Source organism: Cervus elaphus, chromosome 13, assembly GCF_910594005.1.
Source record: "Cervus elaphus chromosome 13, mCerEla1.1, whole genome shotgun sequence".
Classification (NCBI taxonomy): domain Eukaryota; kingdom Metazoa; phylum Chordata; class Mammalia; order Artiodactyla; family Cervidae; genus Cervus; species Cervus elaphus.
The window spans coordinates 15,235,497-15,257,718 of NC_057827.1; the positions used below are offsets into that span (position 1 = coordinate 15,235,497).

The window sequence follows — 22,222 nt, forward strand, 5'->3', positions numbered from 1 at the left end:
TTTTCCCAGCCAAAGTACTGGAGTGGGTTGCCATTTCCTCCTCCAGGGGATTTTCCTGAGCCAGGGGTTGAACATACATCTCCTGCCTCTCCTGCATTGCAGGCAGGTTCTTTACCGCTGAGCCACTGTGAAATGCACACTGATACTATACAGTGTTTCCTGATGTTCCTTTGCCCTGAGAGAGATGGAGGGGGTGTGTTTTGGGGGTGGGGGTGTGGGGGGTGTGGGAAGGTGTAGGAGGTGGGGGGGTGGAGTGGAGGAGGTGGGAAGGGGAGCAAAATTCCAGAACATATTTCCCCAGTGAGTTCCCCATTATTATTAAACACAAATAATTAAGTTGATAAGTTTTATATTGTCTAGTATATTTTTCATATTCTATTAAGTCTAGGGCATTTTTAACTTTGTATTAAAAAATTTAATATTTATTACTAAAGGTATAATATAAACCGTTTAATATAATTTAACTATAGTGCCTATATTTTTGAGGAAATTTAAAGGAAAAGCTATTAGCTACACAAAACTCCAAACTTTGACCTTGTATTGATTGAAATTTGGGTCTGTAACTCATAACAATTTTTGAAAGAAATATTTATTTGTTATCTGGTATAAATAAGAGAAAGAAGGGGGGAAGCAGTTACTTTTCACACCTACAAAAATGGAAAATGTTATATCTTCTGCCAAAGTATTCATCCTACTCAGAGTTAGTTGAGAAGAAAAGCTGGAGTTAATTTTAATTTATTTATATAAAGCTACAAATTAATAATGACTATTCCTTGTCTTCCCCTTCCACTCATGCAGTATTTCCCAATGGAGTTTATTGGGAGGCATGGGAGGGAGTGTCTCATTGACTCAGATTACTGTCACCTGTTTTATCATTTTATGGGAAAGAGTAAATGTATAGATGCCTATTTATTATTTTATCTCAGTTCGCAATGTCAAGAATGAGTCTTATTATGCAATGACTGACATTTACTCAAATTTCTGAGATAACATTTCATTTACGTAATTCCAAGAGAAATCATCTAAATATAGTAGCCTGTCCTGTTTCCTGTCAAAAATTGATCAGAACATGAAAATATCAATTGATTGCTTCCAGTTGATGCATTGTCTTGTACTTAATCATTTGTCTATGATTTAACGTTGAACTCATTTTATTTCATTCTTTTTTCTGTGTTGATATCAATAACATTGCAGTGAATGACTCTGTGCTTGTTATTTCAAAATAAATATTTTGAATTTATCCTTTTGTATAGATTTAAACACAGGCCAAATATCATTAAATGTCTTAGCCTAATTGATAGGCCTATTGAATACATCCAGTTCTCTAAGCTTCCCAAGGGGATAAGGGAGCCCCATTTAAAAACCGGCCCATGTGTTGGCAAAAAATGCTCAGACTGAGGAAGGAGAAGAAACCTAGAGTATTTCGGCGCCTACTTTATGGTGGGTTGGTCCAATTTCAAACACTGTTATTAAATCCCACTGTTATTACTGTTTTTATGGTGTTGACAACTTGAGGTGAAGTTGCGTGAGAATTCTTTACAGTATAGAGTGTGTGTGGTGTGTGTGTGCTCAGCTGTGCCCAACTCTTTGCTACCCCATAGACTTTAGTCCACCAGAAAATTCCTCTGTCCATGGAATTTTCCAGGCAAGAATACTGGCATTGGTTGCCATTTCCTACTCCAGGGAATCTTCCCGACCCAGGGATCAAACCCGTGTTTCTTGCATCTCCTGCACTGGCAGGCAGATTCTTTCCAACTGAGCCCCCTGGGAAGCCCCATATATAGAGAGTACCCAGTGTGAACTTTTAAGGTGATTCATAAACTGGGAAGGGGAAATATGTGGTATGACTGTCCTTCTTGTTTGGGGACATCTGCTCTTTGGCCTCTTCCAACTGGTCACTGTGCCCTGTGGCTGTTGGGCTAGGTTGGGTAACCAAAGGAAGAGCTTTGCAACAGGTGTCCTTTTAAAGGTGTTGCTATGGCCTCTTGAGGACTTTCTTTTTTTTCCAGTTAGATATCTATCAGACTTTGTGGTTCATGTTCTTCACTGGTCATTCTCTCAGCTGTGATCAGCAGACTCTGAGATACTAGGTGGAACTTTCCACATGTTACTGTGGTGCATGCAACAGCTTCTTCATGTGTCTGTGCTACAAAAAGATTGTAAATGCTTTACCAGCAGTCATTTTATTGGCTCTGAAAGGAGGTATGATCCTGTTCTAGTAACCAACTAGAATCTATCCCTCTTCAAAATTTACATTGTATAATTCATAACTAATCATAACTATTCTTCTGTTATAAGACTATTCCATGTTTTAATGACCATGATGAACTTTTTTATGTTCATTGATTCCTTTTATTTTTTTCTTCTCTTTCTCTCTCTTTTTTTTGTTCTCATCACATTTACTTCCTTTGTTGACACCATTTGCAAAGGTTGTCCCTCTATTACTTCCACTGGGAGAGCTTCCACATAGGTGATTTTAGGCAAGATGTACTATGGCAGAATTTAGTCCCTGAGTTTGACTGAAGTAGCCAAAACTTATTATGTTGCCATTGTTGTTTCTGCAAATTCTATCCCCTCTTTTCAAAATAAAGGATACAGTCACTTAAACTTTTCCAGCCAGGCTCCTCATCTCCACAATGACATTCTTCATGCCCGGGGTGGGGGGTAGAGGGCTCTTTATTTCCCCTCTCCACAGAGCATGGTCCCAGCTGTGTGGCTCCCTTCATGAATATGCATGAAATCAGATATGACATTGCCCCGCTCCCATTAATAATCTTGTCATCTGACTTGTGCTCCAGAAAGCTCCAGTCCTGGGCTTCTCAGAGCAAATGTAGCCTGAAGAAAAATAAGACAAAACAAAACAAAAAGACCCTATCTTTTTGTTTATCTTTTTTTTTTTTTTATTTGATTTGGATTAAGTATTCCAACATTTGGGCAAGGGCTTGTGAGAGGAACAGAGGAGGCGGGAAGGGAGAGAGGGCGAAGGCTCAGAGGAGAAGTCAGCCCCCGTGTGAATGGCGTGGCTTGTTGGGAGTCGGACGCGGTGGGTGTAATGGCATGCGAAGTGACCTTGAATATAGGCACTGTGGGTAGCCCCAGCTTTTTTGTAAAAGAAGCATTTGCAGTGGAGGTTTGGGTTTCAGGCCTCCCAGTCATCAATCATCTCAGCCCATTCTTCTCTTTGACAGCTCAGTACAAGGCCTGACATTTGACACCCAAGACCCCAGGACTTACACACAGACACAAGCTGAGTCCCTAAGGGAGGGGAGGAGGGGGAGAGAGAAAGAAAAAAAAGCTTATTTTATTTTATTTTTTAAGCAGCAAACAAATTCTGTCACAGTAATTCTGCAGAAGAGCATCACATTGAGTTTTGCTACTGCTTTGTGATTTTTCATGCTGCCCAGGATCCTTAAAATAGCTTTGTGTGGACAGTTTGGGGTAAATATCTCAGCCTGGCGGGCCACTTACCATTTGGCCAGATTGAATCCAACCTCAGCATTAAAGGATGGATTGGTGGACAAGGGGGTTATCACTTTCTGGACAATGGCCCATGACATTGTGACCTGAGTGCCATTACATCATACTGTCACTTCAGGGGGAAGGCCACCCTCAGGGTACTTTCCCTTTGGAACATTGGAAAAATAAAAAAGAAGGATAATAACTCAGGTTCAGATATGAGCTCACTGAAGTCTGGGGTCAACTAATGCAAGTGTTTCAGGGATCAAATAATGGTAATTGGTGTTAAGAATTAGGTAATTTATGGTTCTAACTTTGAAAGAGTCTAAAAGGTTTATAACATGCAAGTCCCAGGATTTCATGGGTGAAGGTCCAGGTGGCTGTGCTTCTAATCCCTGTTCATCGACAGCCAGTTAAGCTGAGTGCCAAGCCCTGAGCATGTGAGGCCAAGGGTATGCCATTAAATTCTTACCCAAGTCTGAGATCTGACAGATCAATCTTTCAATGACTTTTGACAATGATTATATACCCAGCACTATACTGATATCATAGAAAATGCAAATACTTTAAGAGGCGATCCCAGCCCACACAAACACTACTAGACTATTTGGAGAGATAAAGCATATGTTGATAAGATAGTGCATAGCAGGGTGGTAAAAACAAATGTATTCTGATAAATCAAGGAGACTGTCTCTGGGATTACTCAGCACATCTTTCATTCTGGAAACATCAGCATTTAACACACACAGACTTGAGAAAAAAACCCATGGTTCGTCTCAGTTTAAATGTAGAAAAATATTTTGGGGATTGCTTAGGAAATATAAAAAGCTTCCTAACAATTATTAGCAGTATAGGTTTAGGGGTCAATATTAGGTATGGTTCAGAAAAATTGAGTAGAGACTATATAATACAGTGGTGAATGGCATGGCTGAAATAGAAGTGTTTTTTCTCTTTATCTTTAATAAATTTCCCAATAATTAATAATGGGCATGAATAACTTTTATTAATAAATAAATGTTTTGAATATTGAAAACAGTAGGGCTATTCAGTTGGTCCCTAGAATCATATATCAGCTTCATTCCATTCTACGGATTTTCTCTCAGTGTGGAAAGTCTGCTAACATCTTCCTTTCATTCCCCTCCTGGAAATAGTTAATAATGTTCATGCTTCTGCAAAAGCAAAGGTGAGTCAGCCTCTGAGCCTGAGTGAAGCTCTTTAAAGTAGACGGGGGCTCCTTTTCTGTATTTCCACAATGCCCTGTGCACTTGAATAGCGCTAACAAGTTGTATTAATTTGGGAGTAACTTTTCGACCTTGCTCATTCAACTGGGTGCTTCTTGAGGGCCAGACCCTGTCTTTGTCAGGCAGTTTACACATGTTTATTCCTCCTGAGGGTAGGTCCTTACCGAAAGAGGCATTTGATGTCCTACTGAAGACTTAACAAGTATATGAATAAAAATCTGCTTTGATATCTCCTTAGACAAGCTTTATCACTATAGTATCACAAATCACACTGATTTGTACATCTGTAGGCAGGCACACTGGGGGAGGAAATGGAAACCCACTCCAGTATTCTTGCCTGAGAAATCCCATGGACAGAGAAGCCTGGTGGGCTACAGTCCGTGGGGTTGCAACTAAATCAACACCACCACCAGGCAGGCACACATTCCTTAGTCTTTGAGCTTTTCTTTGTTATCACTTTTGGCAGTAAACAAATTTATTTTTCTGACTTTTCATGAGCTTCTTGTCAAGAATGGATGAATAAAAACTTACCAGACTCTCATCTTTCATTGAAAATTGCCTGTGCTTTGGTTCTTCCATTAAATTTGCTCCTCCTTTGCCTTTCTTTCCTTGTTCTTATTTTTTTAAAAAATATGGCTTTCTTTTTTGAAAAGCTTTTACATTCTCTAAGGAATGATACTGTATTTTTTTGCTTTTTTAATTCTCCAAAATAAAGTGTCATTTATAACGATGTAAGTTTCAGATAGTTAATTCCTGTCCAAAATAGCTTTTATTCCTCAAGTTATTTATTTACTTTTTCAAGTATCTTGCTATTCTCTCAGGATATTCATCTGTGTTTGGATAAATCTGTGGTACTTTTATTTGGTGGGCTTCTTTTTCCCCTAGAAAACTTCACCCACTGCTGTGAAGAATCCAAAGTCCAAATCATGATGTTTCCTCCTACTTCGTTAAAGAAGTACAGAATCTGCAATATTGCAAAATGAAAGGTCTTAATCTTGAGGGGAATTCTCTGATCCATAAAATAAGAGCTTTGCTTAGCCATGAGCTTGTAGAAGTAGTGTTTTTCATTCTGTACAAAAGCTCTACAGTTAGTCTGAAAATGTCACACAGTGGAGATGATTAGTTCTAATGTCAATAGAAGGTACCACTGAAAGCAAATTCAGGACAAATGTCTTGGTTTTGTTTTAAAAGCTAGCTATTTCCTAGTGTGGGGAAAAAATGAAATCAAACATTTGTAATTAACAATACTGACTACCATCATTTTGATACTTTCAAGCTATGGAGACAGCTGACTTTCAGTGCAATCAGGGTGAAGACTGCATTGTTGGGTGGAGGAACTCCATGGCTATTTTTCTCCTGTAGGTTCACCATGTGTCACTACAGAATTGGAATTCAAGAGGTGAGCCTGTATTTCTAATCATGTTGATATTTCCCATGTAGCTTCTTAGTCAGCTCCTTGAATTCTTCACACAAAACTATAAAAAGGTCATCAATTATAAGGACCTTATATAAATACTGGGCAGTTTTGTGATTCTATTCTGAGCAACGTTTATATACATCTGCTCAAATAAATTAATTTTCTTGTCCCAAATGACTCATTTAGTGGAAATAGAAGTTTTCATGCCAATGCAAATAGAGAAGGGAAAGAGGGCACAGGGAAATGAGGAGAATGGGAATTCACTTTGTAATCTAACAGTTTATGAGTGTTGGCAGATAGTTTTTAAATGGAAAAGCATTAAGCAAATATTTATTAATATATGGGGAAGGAAAAGAGAGAGATAGGGTTAGGAATCTAATCTTCTTACATGGAAAGTAACCATGTTGAGGGTTTGGTATGCATACAGACATGCCTGCATTCTCGTCCAGTTTGCACTGTTTTCCTGGCTTGAGAATCTGACTCACTTCAGTTAATTTCTCAGAGCCTTGTTTCTAACATATGCAACATCATAAGTGTAGTTTTTCAAACTGTGATCACTGGCAGCTAAGCGACACAACACTTCTATCTTCTGTAGGTGCTAGGGGCAGCTCCACATGTATTGGGCATCCCATAACAGATGAAGAAAGACTTGCAAACTTTGCTCAGTCATGTTACAGGCTAAGGTGAGTCAGACAAATCCTTGAAACTCCACCTGAGGTCTGGAGTCACGGCCTTATGGATTTTAATAGCAGTTTCTTTCCTGCCAAGAAACAAAGTTTCTAAGCCAATCTTCCACCATGTTTCCATCAACCCATTGCAATGTGTCATATAGACTGCTCCAAAAACTATATTTTCTTCCTATCACTTGTTTGATCTCAATGAACGTCCTCTTTTGGCATTTATACCCTCCCCCCATCATCTAGCATTGGTTATCCTAGTTTTGTGGTATTCATTGACACTGTCATTTTATGAATTATCCATCCCAACCTTATCGCCAGCCCTTTGATCTCCCCCTTTATACATGACCTTTTTAGAGCATTGGCATTTTCCTCCAGCTTATGCCCACGATTATTTTTTCAAAATTCAGTTCATCTTTCTCCATCCAAGAATCTTCCTGAATGAAATGTACCTTCTTTGACTTGCTGCTTAATTTTGTGTTCCTCAACTTTTTGCAGAATGGATGCATTTATGTTTTTCATATTTCTTTTCCCTTGCCATTTCTTAAAGCTTTTCTTTCTCTTCTATTGAGAATGCAAACTCTTTAGGAGATAGCATTACATTTTTAAAACATATTGTATTCATTATATGGCCCAGCAGAGTTCCTTATATAGGATAAAAATTTTAATAATTGATTCTTAAATATAATTACAATTAATTGACTGCTGCTACAGGTTCCCTTTAGCTATTACTATTATTTTTGCATGCATTCTGCTTTTTCTATCTCCCTTCCCTAAATAGGTAGAAAGATTGATTTATTGATTTGCCTACAAGTATTGGTATTCATCTATCTGTATTTTTAATTATATCATGGCAATGCCCCTGAAAACAAAAGTTCATTTTTAATCGTGGCATTTCTTGGTCCTGGAATGGGTCCTTACGTATAGATTCAAGGTAACACATTTCTAATGGAAATTAACGAGCTGAATTTCACTAGCAGAACTTCAAGTTTCACATCTTTGTTTTTTTCTAATTCCAGTCCCAGAAACCTAGCTGCATCATGTGCTTCTGTGAACTTGTCTCATAAGACCTCAATACAGGTTCAAGGAATAAAATAAAGTTGTATTATTTCAGTTGTAGTCTTATAATTCTTAAAATGCATTATTATTGTATAGATGAGTGATTGACTTGATCTCTACCTCACTAAGTAGAATAGGGAGTTTGATAATTCACTTCAGGTCTATTCTTTGAGTCCTGCTACACAGTTTTGGGCCCTTAAGTATAAGGATAGCAAAACCTGGATTATAATGAAGAAAGAATGTACTGTGTGCTTTGAAAAGGAGGAAGATAAAGAGTAGAAGAGAAGATTAGAAATACTGGTTCTGTAACCACAGTATTTGGTTTGAATACCAAGCCACTGCCCCCTTGGCTGTCTATGCTTCAATTACCTTATCTATAAAATGGAAATAAAATGCAGCTTCATGGGGTTATTTGGAGGAGCCAGTGGTATATGGAAACAATGTGCTTATACAGTCTCTGGTGGATTATGGCTTTTATCCCATCCATGCTAGCTACTATTTTTATGATTCTGACCGTGAATTCATCAGGTGGATAGTCCTCGTGCTTTTGCTGTGGGTCAGTCCACTTGGGTGAAGCCACAGTCAAGTGCATGCTTATTAGGCCAGCGCAAGTTCCCGGCTTCCAGCACCATATTTCTTAGTTCCATCTGTGTGGGCTGAGTGTGAAGGAGGATGGTGAAGCTGAAGAGGAAAAAAACAAGGACCCTGAGCATTAAACAGAGTCTATTCCCCACGCCTACTCCAAGAGATTAAAGAGATGGATTCTCAAGCAGTTCTTCAGACTGACTAATTTATATGTATATTGAGGACTCAGCCAGAGAATTTTTTTTAAAAGGAGCTGGGGGAAAATATGATGCTCTCACAGTCCCAGCGGTGTTGCCACATTCATTTTACTAGCGCGTTTATCCTTTAGTACTCTCATGGATTGACATGAGGGAGGAATTCGCATGTCATGGAAGATAACATCTCACTGTTGCCAAAGGAGTCTATTCAGACATGCATGTTAGTGGGTTGATAACTTATTCGGTATTGCAGAGGACTCAAAGATAGACATTTCGCCTTTTATCTCCATCTCTGTGCTCCCTGCATACTAAAGATAGTGCAAAACAGCCAGATACATCTTAACTAACCCACGCAGAAAAGAAGGACTTTTGCTAGCCTGCTGCCAGGGCTGCGAAGTGAAAGGAACAAGGTGTCACAGGGCCTAATGACAAATGAATTAAACATGTTTATGTCTCAACTTGAGTGGTCTGTGAATGTATTTTTAAAGCTCAAACCTAGTGATAATTTAGCAAGAAAAGGTGTAAAATAAATGGGATGCAGACATTTTGCAGCAGTCTGGGGTGGAGGGATGGGTGATAAAAAAGCAAATAGTGAGGTTGTGATAAAAAACAAAAACAAACTAGGTAGGTTAACTCACATGGATATTTATACTAGTTGACACACATTTTGAGGAGAAGGAGAGAAAAATGAAAACTTATTTCAACAATGGCTCTAAGTATGTATTAAAACAGAAACCATTCTAATTGCCTCTGTATTCTCAGAAAGGTTAAGATGCAGGATTCTCTATTAGACACTGTACAAAAGGAACATCTATCTTTTTGTCAGCACCAATCATTGAGTATTTACCCTTTACTCAAATAGTATGTGTCCTCTCTCAATTACCTATGGGTGGTAGTAAAGTGGGATCATTTAAGATAATGTTCAAGATAACATTTCAAATATACAAGGTGAAGTTGACCGTGAAGACAGTGATTCCATTATTTTAGATCAGCCAGATGATAGCAACTCTGACACGATCCAAAAACTGAAGCCCAAAAGTGAAATTTTGGTCAAAATTTCTAACTCACTTTTTGTGTTTAGCTAGAATTTATAGCTATGCTATTAATATAAAATATAATTATCTAAACAAAAATTAATATTTTAGAGAAAAGTGAAACTCTTAATGGCCACTGTTGCTCTGCTTAAAGAGCTTGAAAAATGATTCAAAGAATGTGAACCAAGATGATAAAAAGTGATTCAGTTGGAAGATTTCAAGTGATTTTTATATTTTGCTTTCTAGCTCTTTTCCAGATTTTCCAAATATTCTAAACTTAGTATGTATTTTTATAACCAAGAGAAATGTGTAAGTGCTTCTTAAACATACTTTATTTATTAAAGCCCATTGTTTGCATGATCCATATGGCCCCAAATTATTTATATATATATATATATATCAAACATATTTTATTGAAGTATGGTTGATTTATAATGCTGCATTAGTTTATAATCTAGTGTTCTACTTAACATTCTTACATGTTCCTTTTAAACATTTTTGAAACAAAGAAATGTTATGTTTGAAAAAGTTTTCCTCGCGCACACAATACTTAGGAAAATATACCATGTTTTTCATGGTCAAGTAGATCAAAAGACTATTTATTTTGAGGTCTTACCAGGTCTTCAGTAGAGCTAATTGAGTATACAGAAATGGGTTCAATTTTTTTCAAATGAGATTTATAGGTGGGTTCAGATGGTAAAGAATCTGCCTGCAATGCAAGAGACCTGGGTTCTATCCCTAAATCAGGAAGATCCCCTGGAGAAAGGACTGGCAACCCACTCCAATATTCTTGCCTGGAGAGTCCCATGAACCGAGCAGCCTGGGCTACAGTCCATGGGGTCACAGACAATTGGACACGATTGAGCGGCTAACACTTTCACTTTTCATCTGTAAGTACAGTGTGCGTGTGCGTGTATGTGCATGCATGCTCAGTTGTGTCTGACTGTTTGAGACCCCATGGACTGTAGCTCACAGGTTCCTCTGTCCATAGGATTTCCCAGGTAAGGATACTGGAGTGGGTTACCATTTCCTACTCTAGGGGAATCTTCCCCATCCAGGGATCAAATCCATGTCTCCTGCATCTCCTGTATTGGCAGGCAGGTTCTTTACCAACTGGGCCACCTGGAAGACCACCTGGAAGTAGAGTACTAGGTGTTATTAATATATGTAACTTAAAATATTATACACCTAACAGCATGCAATCTGTTCACACTCTTTGGAGGGTTTGTGTTGGTATTATGAAGTATATGAGCCCTGCCTCCCCTTTCTAACTCCTTCTTCTGCTTTCAGTTGACTTTTTAAAAATATGTTTGTATCTGTCTACAAATGACTTGGAAAACAAGTGTTTTTCTCATTTGAGCATTATAGGGAACTAAACTGAAAATTCCAGGCACCTATAAACTTGTGTGATCTCATTTAGCTACATGTGCTAGGATAGAAAATATTTACTCTTCAGCTTTGTGTCATGTAGAACTAGCTGATCTTTAATGGAAAGTTCCTTTGTCTCAGTCCCAGTACTTTCCATCATTTTCAAGATGGGCATAAGATTTCTTTCTTTCATTTTCCAGGTTAACAGTGAATGAGTTCTGATTGGTCAGGAGCTTCATTGAAATCCTTGAGTGCACAGGGTATTTCACTAACTCAAGAACTATTTAAAAATAAACTATAACTGTAAATGCAATTTTATAGTAAGGCCATCAGCTTTGAAAATATAAATCTATAATATTTATATATGGGCTGCCATTGCACAGAAGTCATAACCTCCCATGAGAATGTGTATGTGTATGCCTTTGCATCCCACCTTGAATGATTTTAACTTTTAGCTTTTCTTCATGAGCACCCAGATTAGTGTCTGTGACTTATGGCTGCATCAGTTCATACAGAAATGCATTGTACCACTGCAAGGGAAGTAGTTCATCTTCTACATGACAACACTTGCACATCTCCAAAACCTGAAAGGACTCTAGACATGCAAAGTCAGAATGGCTTTAGAAAGAATTCGGGGCCTAATTATAAACCTGACAAGCAGGAATTTACAGAAATAGAACAGAGCCATGCTGGGTGATATGTCTTTGTTGATATGTCTATTTATAAATTGACATTGGACTAAAACACTGAATACATGGACCTACCCAAATACATGAGCACATTATTAACTAATATTCTACGAATTCAGAAGTGTATTGATTTGAAAAACAGCTGGTTAATAATCATTGGTCTACCAAAATTTTTCTTTGAATTTGCAGATTAATTAGTGGGTTTGAACACAATAGCATCAATATGTTCAATATTTTAGTTTCTTATTTAGAACTAATGTTAAAGTTCCCTGAACATACAACATTAGAAATTACTCCTCTGTGTAATTACTCTTATTTCCTAATCACTCTCATTTGGAGTTGATTTATATTTATAAACACATAGAATTTGAAAGTACCAAAATATACTAATTCAAAAGAAATCCCCTTTTGTGGATAAAGTATTTATGAATATCAATCATGTGGAAATTTCTTTGATATTTCTAGTAAGATCCAAGTGCATTTCAGTTCAACCATTAGTTGTATCAGGATGAAAATAGCCATGTGTTATGGTCAACTTCACATCCAATGAATTGTGTCTATAAATTTACACTTCCTTAATACCTCTGGCTATAGATTTGACCCTGATAAATGTGACACCATTGGAGGTTCATTAAAAACATGGCCCACATTAGAAAACATCCATTAGATAATATTTTATTCAATAGCAGCTAATTGTATCTTGGTTTAAATAGCTTTTGCTTATGATGGAGCAAGAAAGAGAGCAAACAATACTTGCACACACTTTAATTTTCAGTAGATGATTAGTAAATATTGTTCAATGAAATATTTTTGTGTCATTCTCCACTATGGCATTAAGCCACATAACTTCAACTAGAGTCTTTATGTAGTTAATTCCCAAATATAAATCTGCAGCTGCCATGTTTTTAATGAGCTGTTTGAATTCAACTGCATGATGAACTTTCTATATGGATGTTTCTCCAGGCTGGCAATATCAGCATGTCTCTTTCAAGCTTCTGCCTTCTCTTTTGTGCTTTGCACATGTGAAAGTCAATACCCCTGCCTTCAATTGTTAAATCCTCGTTGGTTGCTTTCTCTTTTCTTCTCTCTACATGCCATGAGAGGCGAACTAAGTTTATTTTGTCTGTCTTTGCAATTCTTCCCATGCCCACCTTTTCTATTTCCACTCTTACTATGTATGCTCAATCTCTCAACATTTACTGTACAGACTTCAATAACTTTCCAGTTGATCTTTCATTCCACCATCTCCTTTGACCTTAGCCCACTCTAGCATAACTACAAATTAATATCTCTTTTGCATATACTTGGGCTATTAAAAACTTTTTTTTTTTTTAAACCTTCAGTTGTTCTCAAATCCAAACTTCCAGAATAAACCTTTCCACAATTTGCCTCAGAACTTATTTTCTAAGGAATTCTGCTTTTAGCTTTGACATAAAAAGAGCTTGGAAATAGTCACTCCCAGATTTCTAACAAGCAAAAGCTGGACAAGATGAAAATCAAAACAACTTTTCTTAGACCCCATCAGAGAACTGACATGACAAGGGAAATGGCCATCCTGAAATTTGAAGACAATGAGGCATCTTGAGAGACATAATGCAGATATGTTTACCAGGAGCAGAAGTCTCTGGGTCCATAAGGTGATAGGAACATGAAAATGGTAATGTGACAAATTACTGGAGTGAGAATGTGGATTAGTAGGAGGGAAAATACTTAGAGGCTACAGTCTTAGAAGGTGCTGACACCTGTATTGGGCTTTCAGTCCAGGAATGCTATGAAGATCCAAGAAAGGCACTCCCCTCAGGGGTGCTGGCAGAGGGAAAAGGGAACAGAGAACTTTATGAAATATGTCCAGAGTCTTTTCCATAACAGAATTCTGCTCTTCCTGGAAAGGACTTTGCCAGAGCACAGTTCTAAGACACAGTTCTGCTAGAATAAGGGAATTCCTCTGTACTCCAGCTCCATACAGCCTTCCTGTTGGACCTAAAGTGGGAGGGGGTGGATTACAGGCAACTAGGGACTTAATCAGAAAGGTATATAGCATTTCTACCCTCTGTATCCTGTCACCACACCAATACGGACTCAGGAGAGTCATGGTAGATTACAGCTGTGACATGCAGATTCTCTCTGAGAAGAAGTACATGAGAAAGATCCAAAGTCAAGGGAAAGGACAAAGTTAAGGACTAGAGGAATCTGAAGCCTAGAAGTACAGAAAACATGAAACACAGCCTAAATCCTCACACTAAAAATCTGTTTACCTCACTCAGTTCCTATTCCCTGATACTACATCTGCAAACTTATAAATAAATAAATATTTATATTTATAAATAAAAAACCTTATAAAGAAATAAAGCAAAAATAATAAATCATACAAGAGGCAAGAAAAAGGAGGGTGAAAAAAAAATAACCCATCAGAACACAGACTCAGATATGATACAGATGCTGAAATTTTCAGACAGGAAATTTAAAATTATAGTTTCATACATTAAGGTAGCTAATGAAAAAATGTAGGCAGTATACAAAGATAAAATTAAAAACAAAACCAAATAAAACAAAAATAGACACTGAAAAAAAGAATAAAAAAGAAATGCTAGAAATCAAAAACTCTGTGTTAAAAATGAAGAATGCCTTCAACAGGCTTATTAGTAGACTTGACATAGCCAAAGAAAGAATTAAAAGACTTGAAGATGTGGCAATAGAGACTTCCCAACTGAAAAGTAAAAAACCAAAGATAATAAAAACATTTAAAAACTGAATGACAATATGAAAATTACATAAATGGAGTACTACAAAGAATGAAAAGAGAATGAAACAGTGGTATTTGAAGAAATAGTGGCTGAGAAAGTCTAAAACTGGCAGACACCAAACCACAGATCCAAATGCTCAGTGGACATTAAGCAGCATAAATACCAAACACACACACACACACTATATTCAAATTTTAGATAATTAGATACACAAAACTGAAGGAAGCTGGAGGAGGAAAAAGCATCTTAACTTAGAAGAATAAAGATAAAAATTACATCAGACTTCTTTTTAGGAAACTTGCAGTCAAGAAGAGAGTGATGTGATATATTTAAAGTGTTGAAAGAAAACACTATCAACCTGGAATTACACATCAAGCAAAATTATTCATCAAAAAGGAAGGAGAAATGATGACTTGCTTAACAAAGAAAAGCTGGAAGAGTTCATTGTGAGCACACCTCCTCCAATAAGAAATGTTAAAAGAAATTTTTAAGCAGAGGAAAAACTATTCAATACATAGGTCAGAAATTGGGATCAACATAAAGAAAGGAAGAGGATAGAAAGAAAATTTATGATTACTATTTAATTGATCAAAATTATCAGTTAAATACTAAACTGATGCTAAAATAATGACTAACACTTAATTGAGTAATTTTAGTATATATGCATACACACACACCCACCCCCCCCCAATGAGTTACATCAATAGTCCAAGAGATAAGAACTGGGAATACTGTATTATAAGGTATCTATGAAACGTGTGAAGTATGCAGCCTGTACTTGAATGTGGACATAGATTATTACAAAATTTGTATTGTAAAACCTAGGGTAAATCACTAATTTTATAAGAAAAGCATAAATGACATGATAAAAGAGAAGATAAAATGGAACCATATAAAATGCTCAGTTAAGACCAGAGAAGGCAGAAGGGGTCGGGGGCAAAAAATGAATTCAACAAGAAAATAGTGGAAGGATGATAGATATTATTCCAAGCATATCTACGGGTACTTGCTCTCAATGTGAGCGGTCTAAAAACATTTAATTGTTAGAGTGGATTAAAGAAATCAAATAAATCGAATAAACTCCCATTTCCATCTTTTGGACTTACCTACTCCTATCTTAAATAGAGTACACTATGACGTTAGAAAACAAAAATATAAACGGTAATCTCCTAAACTCTGCCCACAAATCGATTATAACATGTAGATTCAATTTGACTGATTGATGGAGAAAGAAATAGCCACCCACTCCAGTATCCTTGCCTGGGAAATCCCATGGACAGAGGAGTCTGGTGGCTACAGTCCATGGGGTTGCAAGAGAGTCAGACATGACTTAGTAACTAAACAGCAAATAGAAGTCGTTGAAGTGAGTAGATATTTTACATTTGTAAGCATTTAGGAGTAATGTTTTCTCTCTAATATTGAGAATTAGGTCAACAGAAAACTAGTCTATTATATTATGCTCATTAAAGGTTTTAATAATGTATTTATAAAGATATGCTGTCTGAGACGTGTTTGCTGTAATGATAACTAAAATAAAATATCTAAAAATATAATTTATATCCTTACCAAATTTTATCTTTTTAATTAATATGAGTAATGACTTCTCTTATTGCATCTAAGTGGCAGGTAAAATTATTGTATGTTGCCATTTGTTATGGCTCTTCTAGAAAATGTTAGTTAATAGTAGTATAATCCTTGAAAACTTCCTTCCAGAGTTAGTAGAGGTCTGGGTCTGTAGCCTGCAAAAGACATATAGGGTACATGTTTAGGTGAGCTTGTAAAGACTTTGAGAAAGCAAAGATGGAGAATAAAAAATTCTATTGATGTACTTCTGCTACAGGTTTTGTCTGTTAACCTCATGGAGAATTATAATTAAACTACCAAAATCTTTCTTGGCCAACGTGTTCTTTATTTTGAAAGATAAACAAAAACTGTCAAATAATAGATTTTTGAAATGTAAAAAAATACTGTTTTTATAACTCTATTCAATACACTTTTTTCCCTTCTAAATAGGTCATTACACTTCAAGCATTTCTTTTAGCAAGAGATGTTTTATTCCTTTTTTTTAAAATCTAAGCATAATCAGCAGGAATTTAAATAACTTTATTATTTGCATTTCAAATTACAGTTGAAGAAACTGAAGTTGGTTTTATAAAGCACAGCAAGGAAAGGGAATTAACAAGGAAATCAGTTTTACCTGAACCATATTTTTAAATTTATTTTTTTATTCAAGGATAATTGCTTTATAGAACTTTGTTGTTTTCTGTTAAACCTCAACATGAATCAGCCATAGGTACGATTAATTTGTAATTTCTTAAACTCAGTGTAGTCCAAAAAATTATGTTTCCATTCTCCTTTGAATTTAGAAAAAGAATGAGTAAATTATGTAGTCAAGTTGGAGAGTATGGACTCATGCACATTCTTCCACAGAAAGAAAATAAATACTAGGTGATTATTTCAGCACAAATAGATTGATACAGCTACTCATTTCAAAATGCTAACTTTATCTGTGAACAGCAGATGCAGACAAGTATGGGTGCCTGATAACAAGGATGCAAGATGGATACAAATGTTATCAGCAATCTCTTGTGCATTCAGAACGTGAGCCCCTAAGGCTGAGTTGGCACACAAAGGTAAATGCAAAATTTTCCTTTTCTTCAGAAATTTTTCAGTCAAACTCTGGTTTTCTTCTTGATATTCTAGATATCATTCTCAGCATTTTTTTTTTAATTTGAATGTTTGTATGATCACCTGGCAATCTTGTTAAATGCATGTTCTGAATCAGTAGATTCTGGGTAGAGTCTAAGAATTTGCATTTCTAGCAAGCCTCTAAGTAATGGTGATACTGCACTTCTTAGGACCACACTTTAAGATGTAAGTTTTTAATTTATTTTTAATTGAAGGATAATTGCTTTACAATATTGTATTGGTTTCTGCTGTATATCAACGTGTGATCAGCCATAGGTATACTTATGTCTTCTTCCTCTTGAAACTTCCTCCCACCTCCCACCCCTCTAGGTTGTCACAGAGCACCAGTCTGAGCTCCCTGCATCATACAGTTAATTCCTACTGGCTATCTATTTTACATATGGTAGTGTATATTTCGATGCTACTCTCTCCAAGGTTTTAGAAAATTACATATTTAAGAGGAGCTTAGTAATGTACACATTGTTATAAACTATTCAGTTCAGTTCAGTTCAGTTGCTCAGTCATGTCCGACTCTTTGCGACTCAATGAATCGCAGCACTCCAGGCCTCCCTGTCCATCACCAACTCCCAGAGTTTACCCAAACTCATGTCCATCGAGTTGGTGATGCCATCCAGCCGTCTCATCCTCTGTCATCCCCTTCTCCTCCTGCCCCCAATCCCTCCCAGCATCAGGGTCTTTTCCAATGAGTCAACTCTTCGCATGAGGTGGCCAAAGTATTGGAGTTTCAGCTTCAGCATCATCCTTCCAATGAACACCCAGGACTGATTTCCTTTAGGATGGATTGGTTGGATCTCCTTGCAGTCCAAGGGACTCTCAAGAGTCTTCTCCAACACCACAGTTCAAAAGCATCAATTTTTCGGCACTCAGCTTTCTTCACTTTATATTAAATAGCATTTTTTGCTCTTTGGATACATAATAAAATTCACAAAGACTTCCTCATTTATATTTTGGTAGCTTTTGATACTGTAGATAATAAAAAACAAATTGCTTTGTTTTGGTCACTTAGGGGATTTTTTTCCCTTTGCAATGATTTAGATCAACCCCCTTTGTAGTGAATCAGATTTGGATTCCCAAAAGTTAAATTCTGTGTTTATCAGTAGAAGGACAATCTTTTCCATTCAGGCAAAAATCACTTTTGGATTTGTCTCTTCGCTTTGCTTTAACTCACTCGTAAGTCATCATCCTCTGTTACATGTGGAGAACACAAGGTGCTTTAGTAAGTAAGCAAGTGTTAATTTCAGAGTTAATACCTCACTATATTACAAAAACAAATATAGCTTATCCTTGACTTTGAGGCTGAATGATGTAGCCAGATAATTTCAAAGTAGTTTTTGAAATAATTAAATATGTAGGCTACTTGGGGGGAGAAGTGATCTGTTAGTTATCCTCTAGTTAGAAGAGAATTATGGAAAGCTTAGTGAAAGAGGTTGAAAAAAAAAAAAAGAAAGAGGTTGAGCAAGGCTTAGAGGGCTAAGAAGGACTTGGCCATCTAGACAGGGCTGTCAATGACATTGAAAAGGAAATCCATGCAGTATTCTAGAAGTCTGTGAAAGTCTGGTTGGTTTGAGGCAGTACAAGCATTTGTTACTGATGAGACAATCAGTGGAAAAGAAGGCAAAAGGTAGAAAGGGAACAGGCTACAAATAGCGTCAGGCAGTTGCAAGTTTATGTGTTTTATCCTGGCAATAGGAAGTCATTTATGATTTTAAGTAGGGTAATGATGTGAAAAAAAAATGTTTTACAGTGAGTTCTTTATCTTCTCTTCAGTGTTATGCAGAACAGATTTCTTCTACAAAATATAAGTTTCTACCATAGCCTTTTCAGAGTTTAGTGCTTATTAGACTTTGCATATATATATGTACGTATGCATGCAGAAAAGAAAGCTAAAGTGTTAATCACACAGTCGTGTCTGATTCTTTACAACTGCATGAATTGTAGTCCGCCAGCCTCCTCTGGCCATGGAATTCTCCAGCAAGAATACTGGAGTGGGTAGCCATTCCCTTCTCCAGGGGATCTTCCTGACCCAAAGATCAAAACTGGATCTCCTACATTGCAGGAAGATTCTTTACCATCTGCGCCACCAGGGAAGCCTGATATAACTACGACTGTGTGGTACACAAATGTCTAGGTTTTACCTCAGTTGTTAAATCTTAATTAAAAAAAAAAACTTGCAACTTATAACTATATTAAAAAAAAAGATCGAAGTGTTAATTCATTTAGAAATTACTAAAATCCTGTACTAAATCCTGTACTTCTATTCATAATCTCTTTAAACCCTATTTCTTTCTAAGTTACACTTTCACAGGTAAAATTTTGCCTTTGCACAAAATCATAAAACTTTCTGCTGTGTCTAAATTAAACTTTACTAAGTTTAAAAAAGCAGAATAAATGACTTTATTGTATTCTTTAGAAATTATTCATATTAATTATAACAGATTCTAGCAATGGGGCTACAAATAAAACATTAGAAAAATTTTTCACCAAGTTTTTTTAAACAGGTTTAAACATACATAAATTATACAGATTTGTATAATAAACATCTCAATACCCTTTATATAGATTCACCAGCTGTTCTAATTTTTCACATTTGTTTTTTCTACATACAATTGGGTCAGGCTGAAGTATTTGAAAATAAATTATGGGTATCATAACACATTCATTCCTAAATATTTCAGAATGAATCTCCACCAGATAAGTAAATTCTCCTTCAATAAGTACAACAGTGTTGTGATAACTTAAGAAAAGTAGCAGTAATAACAATACTATAATAGTACTAATAATGTCCTTTAGGAAGTTAGGGCTAGGGTTAGAGTGAAGAAGAGAAAACTTTTCCACCCTCCATACCCAGGTAAAAATTTGATTCTGCAGAAATTATAGAAGTTAATGCATATTCACTTGAGTGAGGGACATGGACCTACCTTGAGCTCAGGATCCTATACAGATAACAATCAGGGACTGGATAATTCCAGGAGATGGATAGAACACTCTTCTGCTTAAGATCCTCTCCGGATACAAAATAGAATTTGGTTGCCATGGGAAGAAAGGCTGGAATACTGAGAAAGAGTCACTCTAAAGGCACATGCTCTGCATAAGGGTGAAGCTCAACCAGGACAATCAAGAACCCCTTTTTTTCCCCATAGTGAGCCCAGCATTGAATAACAAGGAACAACAGTCTACTAATAGTAGGCAAGAACTTGGAAAGACCCCTCTGTGGGAATTAATTATGTGCAGGAACTACTAAAATGTTAGAGTGGAGCTGGGACACTTAGGAAAAAACCCCATGTCACCCCTAACCCTTCATTAAGAACAAGGTGCTAATAGTCCACCACGGCAGGACTTGGAAATCTGTGGTGCCTTAAAGATAACTTTAGGAGTAAAGCCCCAGTTCCAGCTTCTTGTCTTACTATATTTCATGATAATATTTCACACTAAGAGCCAGAAAAAAAAGTGTGCCTGATTATGGCTCTAAGTGTTATTTACTTTAGTCTCTACATTTTTATTTATAATGTCTCCAATCTCATAAAAGTTATGAGACAACTAAATAAAGCAAGGAAAACATAATCATTCATTTTCAAAAGGAAAAGAAGTTAGAAACAGACCAAGAGAAAACAACAACTTTAAAATAACTATGAATAATATGTTAAAAGATCTGGTGCAAAAGTTGACAATATGAATGAAGAAATGATGTATTTTAGTAGAGATATGAAAGCTATTTAAAGGCAAATGGAAATGTTAGAAGTTAAAAAAATCAGAAATGAAGAATTATTTTAAGAGACATTTCAGATAATTGGACAAAAATGAGGACTGGATGAGTTAAGTTAATAATAGGTAAACAGAAATTATCCAATAAGATCACAAATAGAAAATAGCGGGAAAAATAAACAAGCAGAATATGCAAAAGCTATGAGAAAATAACAAACAGTCTAACAAAAATCTTCCTGAAGGAAATGGGAGAGATTTTGAGCAAAGAATATAGTAGAAAAGATAATAGCTAAGAATACTCCAAACTTAAAGAAGGGATGCTAAGCATGGATTGAAGAATCTGAGAGAACCCAACCAATATAAATACAGAATGTAACAGAAGACAGAAAAAAAAAAAAATTCTAATCCAGTTGCTGAGAACCAAAATTAAAGTGAAAAATCTTAGACAGCTAAGGTCACATATATTTTAGAGCTTAAGAGGAGAAAAGTACATGATATTTACCATTTCTGGCGCTCCATCCTCATTCTTGACGTTATAAGTTTCCTCTGGCATTCTCTCCTCAGTCTGAAGGACTTCCTTTTAACACTTATTTTAGGGCAGATCTGCTGTTAATTAATTCTCTAAATTTTCTTCATATGAGAATTTCTTTTTGCTGTTGTTCCCGAAGGATATTTCCAGTGGATATAAGAATTTGTTTTAGAAGTTGCCTTTTTGTGTGTGTGGGAATGGGAGGGCACGTTAAAGGAATTCCAGTGTCTCCTGGTTTTCATGATTTCTGGTGAGAAGTCCACCGTCATTGCTCCCCAATATATAATACATTTTTTTTGCCTGTTTTCCTGATTTTCTCACATATCTTTGGTTTTCAGAAGTTATATTACTGTATTTGTGGGTATAAACGTCTTTGGCTTTTTTTGTTGTTGTTGTCTGTCCTAGATTTCTCTAATCTTCTTGAGGTTCTAATTTATAACAATCACCACATTTGGGAAGACTTTCTGCTGTTATTTTGTTATTTATTTTATCTTTACCAATCCCTCCCTTCTTTCCTCCTGGGGTTCTATTATTACAAATGTTAGGCCTTTGGGTATTATCCGATAGGACCCTGAGGTTGGATTTAAAATACTTCTCTGTCACTGTTGTTCTCGGGTCTTTGGGTTGCGTCATCTCTGTTGATCCATCTTTAAGTTCACTGAGTCATTCCTCTGTCGTCTCCATTCTGCTATAAGCCAAAACAACATTTTACAATTTTCAAATATTTTGGTTTATAGTCCTGTTACCATTTGATTATTTTTAATAGTTCTTCCTTCTATGCTGAGAATTTATACTTTTTTTTTTTTTATGATTCT

The 22,222-nt window shown here is 36.3% G+C and overlaps 1 long non-coding RNA gene across 2 annotated transcripts; it reads right to left on the reverse strand.

The window, feature by feature from the left end:
• Positions 1–2,876: 2,876 nt before the first annotated feature.
• LOC122706726 lies at positions 2,877–21,811 on the reverse strand. Of its 2 annotated transcripts, XR_006344446.1 has the most exons (4): positions 21,381–21,811; positions 20,095–20,229; positions 8,365–8,531; positions 2,877–3,255 (listed from the first exon to the last, which is right to left on the reverse strand). It is a non-coding gene; the product is annotated as an uncharacterized LOC122706726 (long non-coding RNA). The 2 variants fall into 2 exon arrangements; XR_006344447.1 differs by lacking the exon at positions 20,095–20,229 and having other exon boundaries at positions 21,381–21,809.
• Positions 21,812–22,222: the final 411 nt, after the last annotated feature.